Raw genomic sequence first — 13449 nt, 5'->3', positions numbered from 1 at the left:
ACTTGAGGTCATTTTTTCTTAGTCTTTAGAATGGGATTTGATAAATTCCCAATAATAGAAATCTCTAATACATTGCTTCTTATACCTTTTGAATATTAAATGTTGAGCAACAATGCTTAAAATGTTTCCAAATATGACTGACTTTATGGTAAAATTTATGTAAATATAACTTTTATTCTGCCAATTTTCTTCCTTTTTTTGTCTTGTGATTTGTGTTGAGATATAACTCAAGCATTGACATCTCTCTGATGTCTCACTCAAATGTCCTTTTTTTGTCTCTGAAGGTAGTGTTTGTGGGTTATTTTACTGGGGGAAATGGTGGTGATGGTGGAGATAGTGAGGTGGATTGAGAGTGTGGCCAATCAGAGCTTTCCTAATTGTTATGCAGCTTCTAGTAGGGGTCGAAACATTGACTGAATCTTATTCCTTTGCTATAAACACTGAGGTCAACTAGGCCCTAAACTCGACCTGGTTGATATTAGGTTACTCAGCATAAACAGGGGAGTGGCCTAAGAATCTCTGCTCTGCAAGACTCACTCCTAGGACGTGCAGATCATTTACTCACTAAACTATCTTTGAATATGTAAATTTTACATTGAATTAAATAGGAATGAAGGGATCACGTGACATGCTATTCCATTGATATGAGTTCATGCTGTGATTGTCCAGCATGATCCTAACAATGTCACAGTGCAAAGTAGGGCCAGATATCACCTACCTGAGTGTGAGGCACAATTAGATCAGACTTCAGAACAAATTTCTAACCTATCCATGTGGCCAAAAGAGGCTGTTAGTGTGCAGAAGGGAGAATAGAAATCAATTATCGGAACAAAAGCCAGTTATATCGAAAACACTAGTTTTGGGCATCTTTAATAGGATCTCTCAAATTGTATAAATATATAAACAAAAAAAAATGCGGATGCTGAAAATCCAAAACAAAAAATAAATGTGAGGACAAGGGGGACCTATCATGTTTCTGAGAGGGAGGAGAATGTGTGAGGGCGGATGCGCGGGAGATGGGCCGGGCACGGTTGAGGGCCCTGTCAACTAGCATTGGTTTTAATTATAAAGCATTGTGAGACTGCATTTTGAATACTGTGACCTTTTGTGGCTTAATATTTCCAGAGATTTCAGTGCTGCCTGGCATCCTAGTCTCAGTCAGAAGCTGAGTTTTTGGTTTATATCTGAGATACAACTTCCTTAAAAGAAAGCAATATTGGGCTATATAATATAGCCTCAATTGATCTATGCAGAAATCTCTAATGGAAATGTGCTTCCCCATTGTATTAACCAGATGATCTGGTGCCCTTTTTGGTGCAGGATGCACTTTCACAGAATGGATAAAACTCAATCCAAAAGCCGAACAACAACTGAATTGTTGTAGATAGATATAGATAACCGGACAGGTTAACAGCATGTAATGTTCAGCATTGCAAAGTCCAAGTTAATTGCTTCATTACTAAGGATGTATTGTGATTTCAGCTGGCTATCTGTGAAGTCAATATAGATGTGCCAACCAAAGCTATCCCGTAAATTCAATGCATAGTGATTAGATCGTGTTATGGATTAGGGTGGAGCCTTTACATCTGGGACCTGGACTTGAATCTGAACAGATGAAATCTCGCCCTATTGCTAGCAGTTAGAGTCCTACAATGACCTAGACTGAGATGCTCACGAAGTTCCTACTTTCAGCATTCTCATGTTGCGAACCACAAATTGGAGACAAAAGCATCCAAGGGAAGTAAAATATGTCACCTTGGCATGCTCGTGCATCTTTCAGGATCTGGTTTCAGTGCAGCATTGAAGAGGTCTGGATGCAGGCCTTCCTTTCACCATACTGTACTTGATATGGTGAGGAACAGAGAAAATGCGGCTTGTTTTCAAATGCTTTCGAAGAGTTGGCAACAGGTATGTTGTGAAAACACAGCTGCTTAAGCAATGTGTTCTCAACCTTGTATAATAACAACATTCAAATTCTCCAAATAGAAACCAATGTAGTTTAGAGGCACTTTGAAATTAAATGTAACAACTGATCAAGAGAGAATCTAACCATCGCCCCTTGTTGTTCAATGGCATTACCATCGCTGAATCCCCCACTGTCAACATCCTGGGGGTTACCGTTGACCAGAAACTGAACTGGACTAGCCATATAAATACTGTGGCTACAAGAGCAGGTCAGACGCTAGGAATCCCTTTGCAAGTAACTCACCTCCTGACTCCCCAAAGCCTGTCCACCATCTACAAGGCACAAGTCAGGAGTGTGATGGAATACTCTCCACTTGCCTGGATGAGTGCAGCTCCCACAACACTCAAGCTTGACGCCACCCAGAACAAAGCAGCCCACTTGATTGGCACCCCTTCCACAAGCATTCACTCCCTCCACCACCGACAAACAGTGGCAGCAGTGTGTACCATCTACAAGATGCTCTGCAGAAACTCACCAAGGCTCCATAGACAGCACTTTCCAAACCCATGACCGCTACCATCTAGAAGGACAAAGGCAACAGACACATGGGAACACCACCACTTGGAAGTTCTCCTCCAAGCCACTCACCATCCTGACTTGGAAATATATCACCGTTCCTTCACTGTCGCTGGGTCAAAATCCTGGAATTCTCTCCTTAACAACTGTGAGTGTACCTACACCACAGCGGTTCAAGAAGGCAAACCACCACCACCTTCTCAAGGGCAACTAGGGGTGGGCAATAAATGCTGGCCTAGCCAGCAACACCCATGTCCTGTCAATTAATAAAAAGAAATCATATGAGTAAGATGGGATGATCATTATGAAATCAGAAATTTGATACACCGAAGGAGATGATGCTGATAAAGTGAGAAGTGTTTATTAACCAAATAAAAGAGTAACAAGTATATTGCATTTGGTGAAGTTTAGGGAACAATACTAAGGAAAACAACATAAAAGGTTACAAGGTGAGTAGATGAAGCAGAACATGCCTGCATATAGTAAGACTTGGACAACATTGAGGCTTGGATTGATAAGTGACAAGTTAACATTCATGCCACACAAATGCCAGGCAATGACCATATCCAACAAGAGATAATGTAAGCACCTCCCACAGAATCACAGAATTGCTACAGTGCAGAAGGAGGTCATTTGACCCATTGTGTCTGCGCCAGCTCTCCGAATGAGCAACTCACCTAGCTCCATTCTTCCGCTTTCACCCTGTAACCCTGCACATTCTTCCTTTTCAGATAACAGTCTAATTCCCTTTTGACAGCTTCTATTGAACCTGCCTCCTCCACAGTCTCAGGCAAAGCATTCCAGACCCAAACACTTGCTGTGTGAAAAAGTTTTTCTTAACATCACTTTCTTCTTTTACTAATTATTTTAAAACTGTGCCCTCTTGTTCTTGATACTTTCAGGAGTGGGAACAGTTTTTCCCTATCTGCATACGAACATACGAATTAGGAGCAGGAGTAGGCTTCTTGACCCCTGAGGACGCTTCACCATTCAATAAGATCATGGCTGATCTGATGTAACCTCAACTCCACATTCCTGCCTTCACCCCCTTGTTTATCAAGAATCTATCTAGCTCTGCCTTAAAAGTATTTAAAGACTCTGCTTCCACTGCCTTTTGAGGAAGAGTGCTCCAAAGACACTCAACTCTCAGAGAAAAAAATTTTCCTCATCCCTGTCTTAAATGAGTAACCCCTTATTTTTAATGGTGACCTCTAGTTCTAGATTCTCCCACAAGAGGAAACATCCTCTCCACATCCACCCTGTCAAGATCCCTCAGGATCTTAAAGATTTCAATCAAGGTTTCTACTCTGTCCAGACATGATTTTGAATATCTCTATAAATCTCCTCTTAGCCGCCTTTTCTCTGAGGAAAACAGTCTTAACTTCTCCAATCTGTCTTCTTAACTGAAGTTCCTCATTCCTGGAACCATTCCTGTGAATCTTTCCTGCACCCTCTCCAATGCCTTGACATCCTTTCTAAAGTGTGGCACCCAGTTTGGGCACAATACTCCAGCTGAGGCTGAATTAATGGCTCATACAAGTTCAACGTAACCTTCTTGCTCTTGTGCTCTATTGATAAAACCCAGGATACTGTTTGCTTTAATAGCCCTGCTCTCAATCTCTCCTGCCGCCTTTAGTGATTAAGCACATGTACACCCAGGTCCCTCTTCCCTTGCACCCCCTTTAGTATTGTACCCCCTATTTTGTACTGTCTCACCAGTTCTTCCTACCAGAATGAATCACTTCATATTTCTTTGCATTGAACTTCGTATGCCACCTGTCCTCTCATTCTACCACCTTGTCTATGTCCTTTTGAAGTTTAAGCGTCCTCCTCACAGTTCACAATGCTTCCAAGTTTTGTATCAAATGCAAACTTCGAAATTGTGCCCTGCACGCTAAGATCTAGGTCATTAATGTATATCAGGAGAAGCAAGGGTCCCAACACTTGACCCCTGGAGAAGTCCACTACAAACCTTCCCCCAGCTCAAAAAACATACATTAACCCCTACTCTGTCTCTTGACACTCAGCCAATTCCGTATCCATGTTACTATTTTATTCCATGAGCTATAATTTTTCTCACAGGCCTGTTGTGCAGCGTTGTATCACACCACATACACCACATCAACAACATTGCCCTTATCAACCTTCTCTGATACCTCTTCAAAAAAAACTCCGGCAAGTTAGTTAAATATGTTTTTCCCTTAAGAAACCCTTACTGCTTTTCCTTAATTAACCGACATTTGTCCATGTGATTATTAATTTTGTCCTGAATTATTGTTTCTAGAAGTCTCCTCACTCCCAAAGTTAAACTGACTAGCCTGTAGTTGCTGGGCTAATCCTTACACCCTTTTTTGAACAAGGCTGTAATATTTGTAGTTCTTCAGTCCTTTGGCACCACCCCTGAGTCTAAGGAAGACCTGAAAAATTATAGCCAGCACCTCCACAATTTCCACTCTCATTTCTTGCGTATCCTTGGGTGTATCACATCCAGTCCCATCACCTCATCAACTTTAAGTACAGATAACCCATCCCATAACTCCTTTCTTTCAATTTTAAACCCTTCGAGTGTTTGAATTCCCACCCCTTTTACCGTGGCCTGGGCAGCGTCTTCTTCCTTGGTAAAGACAGACACAAAGTAAATTTAATACCTCAGTTATAACTCTGCCTCCATGTGTAAATTCCCTTTTTGGTCCCTCATCACCCCTACTTCTCCTTTTACCACCCTTTTACTGTTTATATGCCTATAGAAGACTTTGGGATTCCCTTTTATGTTAGCTGCCAATCTCTTTTCATACTCCATTTTTGCTTCTCTTATTTGCTTCTTCACCTCCTCTCTGAACCTTCTATATTAGCCCAATTGTATTTTCTACCTGACATCTGTCAAAAGCACACTTTTTCTTTATTTTAATTTCTATCTCTTTTGACATCCAGGGAGCTCTGAATTTGTTTGCTCTACCTTTCCCTTTCGAGGGAATATACCTTGGTTGTGCTCGAATTAGCGCCTCTTAGAAGGTAGTCCATTGATCAGCTACTGTTTTTCCTGCCAACTTTGACTCCAATTTATTCAGCCCAGATCTGTTCTCATCCCATTGAAGTTGGCTTTCCCCCAATTAATTTTTCTCACCCTGGCCTGTTCTTTGTCCCTTTCAATAGTCAGCCTATGATACAATGATCACTGCCCCCTAAATGTTCTGCTACTGACATTTGATCTACTTGGCCCACTTCATTCCCCAGAACCAGATCTAGCAATGCCTGCTTCCTCATTGGACTGGAAACATACTGCTGAAGAAAATTTTCTGAACACACTCCAGGAACTCTTGCCCCTGTCTACCCTTTATACTAATACAATCCCCGTTATAAGTACTCTATAATTTTGCACCTCTGTAATATCCATTATGTAATATCCCCGTAGCGTTCAACAGCATTGCCATCCTTGAATCCCCCAGTATCAACATTTTGGAGGTTATTGTTGATCAGAAACTGAACTGGATTAGCCATATAAATACTGTGGCTACCAGAGCAGACCAGCAGCTGGGAATTCTGCAGTGAGTAACTTATCTCCTGACTCCTACTGACTCCCCAAAGCCTGTCCACTTTCTACAAGGCACAAGTCAGGATTGTGATGGAATATCCTCCACTTGCCTGGATAAGTGCAGCTCCAACAACACTTGAGAAGCTCGATATCATCCAAGATAATAGCCTACTGCTTCTAATTCATATGTTTGTAGGTCCGTAAAGCAGCCCACTTGATCAACACCTGCCCACTACCATAAACATTCACCCCTTACACCACCAGCACATAGTGGCAGCAGTATGTACCATGTACATGATGCACTGCAGCAACTCATCAAGCCTCCTCCAATAATGCCTTCCAAAATCACAACCTTTATTACCTATAAGCTAAGAAAGGCTACAAGCATGCAAGAACGCCACCACGTTGACTTGGAAATATATCACTTTCCTTAACTGTTGCTGGGTCAAATTCTTGGAACAAACTCCCTAACAGCACTGTGGGTGTACCTACACCACATGAACTGCAGCGGTTCAAGAAGGCAGCTCACCACACCTTCTCAAGGACAACAAATGGGCAACAAATGCTGACCTTGCCAATGATGTCCGCATCCAGTGAATATATAACAAAGTAGGCTTTGATGCCAGCTTGTAAGACAGCCCCAAATAAAACTCTATAGAAACTGTTTGATTGGCATTTGGAGATGATGACAAGAATTGAGCAACTTGGGGCTTTTGCCAACTGTCTTTGGTTCAGAGAATAATTTATTTTAAAGGAGTAGTACTGAGTCTTTGACAGGTTTCTTTCTCGAATCATTTATTGTTCAAGAGAAAGCTGCCATTTTATTTTAAAGAATGCAACAAAAGAATGACAAGCTTCCATACCTCAATCACGTTGCTCTAAAACTCACTGCTAAAGGCATTCAGGAGCTTCCCAAAGTGACACCTTTGTTTTAAAATCTTACCCCACTTGAATCTTTGATTTGTAGCTCACAACACATGGAAACTGAAGTGAGGAGCTCGGTGGTAGACTGTAAATGCATCCTTCACAACAAAGCAGTGAGAGACAGTTTAAGGTTATAGTTTTTCTGTTGGTTTTATTAAAACTCGCTGCCTTCTGTATTAGTACCATCAGAAATGCCAATATTGGTGTAACATTGTATTTTCTTCATTCTTTAAGATTGAAAAGCTAATCCTGACTCTAATACTCTCAAATGTAAGAATCTTATAAAACTATTACAAATATGTAATCCTCAAGTTTAATGCTTTTAGCCTCATCTGTTTTCAATGTGGTAATGCTAAAACACAACTGTAGCAGCTTTAATCATATCACATAAGTAGAAGACAACTCTGGCAACTGTATTTGGAAGTTAGGAAGCAAAAGAGCAAAGCAGTTTCTTTGGTTCATTTTTCATGTAACTGTGGGAAGAATACTCACCAACTAGCACAATTTGAGAAACATCGATCTCCTATGAGAATTGCAAATGAGGAATAACATGAATCTGATAAGAAATGTCTTTAGGGATTTTGCCTCTGTTGCTTGTTGCAAAAATTCCTGACCACCTCATTATTTCAACTGGCTTCTGTTTACAGAGATAGTAAACCAGTTGAATGCTCTGAGCAGCTTAGATGAAGAACAAGATGACTGCCTAAAACAAGCAAATAAGCCTGCAGCTAAATCAACCAGTTCTTCTGAAGGTCTACAAGCTTTCTTCCTTTCTCTCTCTTGCTCTGCTTCTGTGCTGTAGTTGGTGAGCTGTAATGCTCTGTTACTTCATCCACCTTGCTTTTGCCTATATTATTTACTTGCATCTATTGATATGCTATTTTGCAATTTTCAGCTATAGCATGTGCTTTACTTTTCTTTTTGCTGTCTGTGTGGAGCAGTATCTGTGTAAAATATGCTTTCCAATACCTGCTTGTGATAAGAGTGCTGCATGTGGGATTTTATTCTGCATTGGTATAATCTCTTGGATTTGAAGTTCATCTTAATGTCATAGTTTATTGAATAACCTGTTTTTCTTTGTTATTGTCTACGTATCGTGGGTAGGTTAGCCAATTGAGATTGATCACAAGAAAACTTATCACTTTGACCTTTTCAGGTGAAAGCATGTGATCTTCCCCTACCAGCCCTGGAAAATATTTGTGTGTATGCCAGGTTTTTAAATTCTGCATAAAATTGCCTTTTCATTTCAGGCAAGTGCATACGTTACTTTCAGTACCTTGCACTTGAGTGCAGCTTCACTGAGTGTGTTGTGTGCCCTGATTTTCAAGAGACTAAAACACGAGGAAGTTTCTAAAGCTGCCTTATGTCATGTTTTCCTGTTGTTGAGGATAAGATTCCTGTATTTTTTTGTCCCCTCTTCCTCATTCATCGCTTCACCTGGGAGCTGCTAGAAAGTGTATGAGAGTTGACTGGAAGGGAAAATACCTGACCTCTGATATGCACTTACCATAACAAAGCATCTGTGATTAGGAATCCTAGATGATCATGAATATGGTTCAACATCCCATTGTGTCATGTTTTATTAACACTCAGGTGCATGTGCTACTGAACCAGACTGAGATAAATAAATCATTGATACCATCATTGTCTGGTAGTATAGAACTTGAGTACAAAAGAGACATTTTTTGTTGAAGCTTTTTGACTTACACTCATCAGGATAATTCTCAAGAATGCCAAATGTAAAAATGCCTAAAAATGTTGTTCCCTTTACATTTGGTATTCTTGTGAATCATCCTGATGAGTGCAAAATGAAGAGGTGGGACAAAAAATGCCTCTCTTTTTCAACAATACATATGTGGTTCTTTGTGAAAACAAGACGTGGTCAATCTCTAGGACTTGAAGCAGGTTTAATCAAAAGAGGTCATTAAGGTACTGTATTTCCTTTTCCAAACCCTGCCCCGTTCACCCGACTCCCAATCATTTGCTGAATCAGAGGAGTTACATGTGTACGACCCTACGTGTTAGTTTCCGACTGAGCAGCAGTTTCAACCAGCTCCTTTTATATTGGTGCGGATATTGACTGTAGGCTGCATTGAATTGTTAAGTCTGTTTCTCTCCATATGTGCTGCCTGACCTGCTGAATTTTTCCAGCATTTTTTGTTCTTATTAAAGGTTGCAGCCAATGGAGTTGAGCTCTACCATGCCATTAACTGATAATTCAGTTCCATATTCAGTAACATTGGAAAAACCAAGTATGGAATAGCATCAATAGTGTTTGAGCCTCTGTTCCCACAATGGATCAATTCATGCTTCTGATGGAAATAAAATTGTAAATCCTATAAATTATGATGCAGAGCCTCAATCAAGTAGTAGTTAAAATATTGTGCCCAGATTTGTGCATCTATTTTTGAAAAGGTTTCAAAGCCATGGGTAGGGTCTAGAAGAGATTCATTAAAATTAAACCAGGATGGAGGTTTTCATTCTAAGGCGAGACTACCAGAAGAAACAGGCTCATATATATTGGAATGGGTGATTGAAAGAATTACTCAATAGCATGAAGGGTTTTGACAAGATAAAACAAAGGAAAAGTTAATAGGTGCTAAATAGAAGAAAATGTTAAGCTCGCTGCCTATATTACAAGGCGGTGGGGGGTGGAAATAAGGGGATTTTTTTTTTTACACAGAGGGTTGTTGGGATATAGACTCACCAACCAGAAGACATGAAACTTTTTCAAAGGGAAGTGGGTAAATATTTGAAAAATGAAAATCTCATGGAATAAAGGGGAAGGGATGAGCAATGAAAGTGGTTAGCTCTTTCAGAGATCTGACACAGAGACTATGGGCCAGATGGCCTTACTTGGTACTGTAAAATTCCATGATTTTATGAAATGCTATGATCCATGCTAGTTTACTTAACTTTTCCCTCAATACTGATACCAAACAATCAAAGTTATCTTGTCCCCTGTTTTTCCAGTTTTCAGAACCCCTAAGGAAATAAAATCCAAAACACTGTTCTGGAGAAATAGGATATTCACAAGTTGAAGTTCAGTTGCGGCTGTTACATTGTGATTGACCTGCCTCATGGTATTATTTTTCCCTTTGTATTGGAATTCATGATTGGGCAAGTTCTAAGCTGGCAGCTCCTGACAACATTACCAATCAGTTGCCATCAGCTGGCCAAAATTAAGAACACAAGCCAGTCAATCCTGTTCCAGATGTTCCAACTGGTCTGGTTAGGGACCTCAAGAAAAATAAGATCCAGAGCTTCACGAAAGTGGTGAAAGTCACTGTATTCCCAGAGGATCATAGACTGCTCTCTCATTAGAGAGAGATGGCTGGTGGTGAGTTTAACTTGAGGGTCACCACACCTCAGGCCAGGGGTGAGGTTGAGAAAAGGCAGGGCCTTCATGGATGACCTCAGACAATACAGGAATTGAACTCATGCTGTTGGTGTCACTCTGCCTCACAAACTAGCCGTCCAAACAACTGAGCTAATCCACCCCCAAATATACAAAAGTATAGTGGTAATGGTGATGGCCGATCTCACTAATTCCTCTACAGTTTGTCCAGTTTTCAGAGTTCCTAAAACTGACAGATTAAGGTGGTTTTGAGAAATCAGATTACCCTAATACACATCAGGCGATCTAAAGCTATCTTGTTCCAGAAGCCATGCAAGCTCTGGTATTTTTTTGTTGTATTAGATGATTTATTGATTGGGCCAGACTAAAGCCTCAAAGTAGGTACTTCTGAGTTTTGTAGATGATTGGAAACCGTAGTTGGTTAGTATACTGCCATTGCTCATCTTAATCTTGCATTGTTTCCAACCTTGTAAAATGTCCTTACTATACTGTTTCTGAGGATCTTGCATTAACTGAACATGGTGAAGTTCAATCCCACTGCTGGTCGGCACATGTCTGTAACACAATATGATAGTGTTGTGCAGATGCTGAGGTTGTAGCAGTTCCTGGTTTAGGAAATCTAAAAACAAAAATTCACACTGATGTTCTATTAAAGTTTTAACTTTGACTTTGAACTCAGAGCTATGGACATAAATTCAAAATTAGTGGGCCTTAAGTAAGCGATATTTTTTCCCTTATGTAGGAGTGGATATGTGAACTTCTCATAAATAATTGAGCCCCAGCAATTTAATTTTCCACAATTTATGAATAAATATTTGGAACAGGATTGCAGATTTTGAGCATCTTTGGTATTTTGTTTTTGTTGAAGTTTTGAGGGCGTGTAGACAGCAAAGGTATAATCTTAAAAACAAAAAAACTGCGGATGCTGGAAATCCAAAACAAAAACAGAATTACCTGGAAAAACTCAGCAGGTCTGGCAGCATCGGCGGAGAAGAAAAGAGTTGACGTTTCGAGTCCTCATGACCCTTCGACAGAACTAGGTATAATCTTCTTGTTTCTAATGCTATTGGGGCAGGAGTAGGAGTGTCGTACAAGGAGAAGTAACTGCTGGTGATTGAATAAACTGTGGACATAACTTGGAGTTTTGCTTAATTTCTGCTGGGGATTATGGAATAGTCTTGTACAACTTTACCTCTGAAGGTGGGATAGATTCTTCAGTAGGAAATATTTTGCATGCTTTGTGGAGAAGACCGCTTTGATGGGCCAAAGAAAATTTACTTGTATCATACTTTCTCTTGAGCAGCACATGGTTTTATGCAACAACCATTTGTGTTTAATTTATTCCAGTACATAGAAAAACTTTGGAATATTACGATTCTTGGTTTCCCAGGTTATTAAAGGTGGAGTGGTGCATGATGTATCCTCCTCAAAAGCTGATATTCTTCAGTAATTTCCTGTTGAATCTGTTGGATCCTCTGGATTCCATGCTGTTTGGAGAATTACATAAAACAATGCTTTACTCTTATTTCTGCTAAAAGACCATGAATTCGAAGCTTTGATTGATGGGTTCTCCTGCTCCATTTGGATGTGGCACTCATCTCTGAAAATGATCCAGTGTTCACTTTGTGCATCATTAGTCAGAACAGTGTCAGAACTTCATATGAACGAAGATGTTGTTACATTTCTTTAGTATATTGGTGTGATGGTGAAAGTATGGATGTTCAACTCCATGACTTTGTGGATAGAAATTCACTGTTCCCTACAGAAATGAGAAATCAAACTCGCTAGTGTCCAAGCCACAGCCTCTGTATTAGCTTGGCTAGCCCAGTCAACATTTACTACTTGGGCTTTAGACCTGACATAGCTAATATACAGAACCCACAAATTTGTTGGGGTTGTTTTTAAGACTTCAGTTTTTTTTTTCCTTTATTCTTTCACAGGATGTGAACATTGCTGGCCAGGCGAGCATTTGTTGCACATCCCTAATCGGCTTTGAACTGACCTTGCTAGGTCATTTCAGAGGGCATTTAAGAGCCTACCACATTGCTGTGGGTCTGGAGTCACACATAGGCCAGACCAGGTAAGGACGGCAGATATCCTTCCGTAAAGGATATTGGTGAACCAGATGGGTTTTTACAAAAATCAATGTTCCAGATTTATGAACTGAATTCAAATTCCACCAGCTGCCATGATAGGATTTGAACCCATGTTCCCAGAGCATTAGCCTGGGCCTCTGGATTATTAATCTGACAACATCACCTCTATGCCACCATGTCCACAGGCCTCCTTGAATTATTACCATGACTGTAGATTATAATGAAGGAAGAAAAAAAGTGGTAGTTATTCTTCAGTGAAGCAGATTCTCCATTGTATTTGCCAGCCTTCTTTCCTTTGTACTGCTGATTAGAAAATCTCTTATTGGTTACGCATCTGATTGTATTAGTAATCATTAACTAAATTGTGCCATTGTAAATACGAATGGTGGTGAGAGAATTCGGGATAGATACTTTGCGATGGTTCTGTTCGATGCAGAAAATCACATGGCCCTAATTCAAAAGCCTCATAGAGGGGAAGGTGCCTCTGTGATTCTAGGTTGGCTAAGCGATATTACTATAATATAGCTTTTGGATTTGAAAAATTTTGACTAAAGGACCAAAAGGATAAGAAATTTCATGATTAAAAAAACTGGTCTGATAATTTTCATATTATACTTATGGTTATCGTGATCTTGGTAAGTGCAGGGTATTAATCATTGCTACCAGAGGCACAAGTGTAAAACCCTTATAATACTGGCCTAGTATCTACAAAATCCTAATTGAATGATTTGCATAAAAATGTAATTGAAGCTAAAAAGATTAATACTGGTATTTACTTCAAAATGTTTATTTATTGTAGTTAGTGTTGAATTTATTTTCTGGCGAATTATCCCCATCATTCATATTGCAGTGTAACATAGCTATTCCTCCAAGAGGCAAGTCACTTGCTTCCGGAAGTTTTGTCTGTGCCAGTTCTTCTAGACCTACCAATTTTGCCTCACACTGGGATGCCTCGCCTTGCCTCTGCTCATCACCTGCATTGTGCAGCTTTTCATCGTGTCAAAAAGATCAGTGTGTGAGCAGAATGCAGAAACTGAATCTCTCTCTTCTATTTTGT

The 13449-nt window shown here is 40.0% G+C and overlaps 1 protein-coding gene across 4 annotated transcripts in view; it reads left to right on the top strand.

Moving 5' to 3' along the window:
- Positions 1-13449, top strand: part of ehbp1 (EH domain binding protein 1) — a 383657-nt gene that overhangs the window by 132232 nt on the left and 237976 nt on the right. The window lies entirely within an intron of this gene.

The sequence above is a fragment of the Carcharodon carcharias genome, chromosome 2, assembly GCF_017639515.1.
Source record: "Carcharodon carcharias isolate sCarCar2 chromosome 2, sCarCar2.pri, whole genome shotgun sequence".
Classification (NCBI taxonomy): Eukaryota; Metazoa; Chordata; class Chondrichthyes; order Lamniformes; family Lamnidae; genus Carcharodon; species Carcharodon carcharias.
The sequence above is the reverse complement of the archived record's forward strand: the minus strand, read 5'-3'. Positions and strand labels throughout refer to the sequence as shown.